We start from the raw sequence: 1,157 nt of genomic DNA, 5'->3' as shown, positions 1-1,157 counted from the left end.
ACTTAATGTAACATCCTCATGCACTTTAATAACGGAAAAAATTTCCATTGAGTATTTACCGTAGTGAAATTACCTTCCCGTTGGCATGTTAGTGAGTGTTTTTTTTCTTGCCAGTAGGAAAAAACAAAACAAAACACGGTGAACCTATTTCTGTACGCAGTTTCCCCTTCTTTGCATAATGCACCCCACTGCTGGAGAGCTGGCTCCACACAGCGAGGCTCACGCTCACGCGATGAAAGGCTGAGAAGGTGTTGTGGTGGCTTGTGATAGGCGGCGACATGGTCATTTGTGGGCTTACCAGCAGGCCACGGGGCTGCGCCACGGATCTTTTACCAGCTTCGTTTGGTGCAACTTGAGAAGGGAACTTGTTTTCTCGGTGTAACTGGTTCTGGCAACTGTTTATGTCCTTTGCGTGTTTATTCATGGGGGGGTCTTGTAGACAAGGAGGCTTCAAAAAGTTTGGGGATGTGTTACTCCTGATGGAGGAGGTATGGAAACAGGAAACCCAGGGAGAAACTGGAGGCGGGCCGGTACCTTGAAGAGATTCGAGTGGGTGAGTTGAAACAAGGTGTGTGTGAATGATTGAATGTGCAGCGGATGGTCTGCTTGGTCCACCTTTACTTAATTCAGAATAAAAAAGTGTTTTTTAAAAAGGCAATGGTTTTTCCTTACGAACTTCTTAAAGCTCTGCGTTTTCACCGGAGAGAAAGGAACGTCTCGTACTGGGATAGTCGTCTGCGTTCTTGGACAGAAAGAAGTTTGTTCGGCTTTTCCGTCATCCTCACTTGAGAAGAGTGGGTGACTTCGAGAGGTTGTCTAATGACATTTTCATCTGGTTTTTCTTTGGTTTGATTCTTTAAACAACAACAAACTCTAGATACATCTAGTTTCTTTTGCTTTTTGGTGAAAGATGAGGAGGCTTAAAATGTAAGCTGTCACAGGTCTTACTGCTTTGTCTGGGTGCTGTCAGCAAGTGATTTTAGCGGTGACACCGTCAAACTCAGCGTTGACCCTCGGTGTGTTGAAATTACTCCTTAGCATGCTTAAGTCAGACCTTTCTTTCCTTCCTTAAAACTGACTCTTGGGAAAAGCTGCCCATTCGAACAGACAGTGTTTCCACTTTGCTTTAATCAGGCGACGTACAATCAGAATCGATC

The sequence above is a fragment of the Echinops telfairi genome, unplaced genomic scaffold (assembly GCF_000313985.2).
Source record: "Echinops telfairi isolate 266 unplaced genomic scaffold, ASM31398v2 ScPeMD7_3;HRSCAF=10, whole genome shotgun sequence".
Classification (NCBI taxonomy): Eukaryota; Metazoa; Chordata; class Mammalia; order Afrosoricida; family Tenrecidae; genus Echinops; species Echinops telfairi.
The sequence above is the reverse complement of the archived record's forward strand: the minus strand, read 5'-3'. Positions refer to the sequence as shown.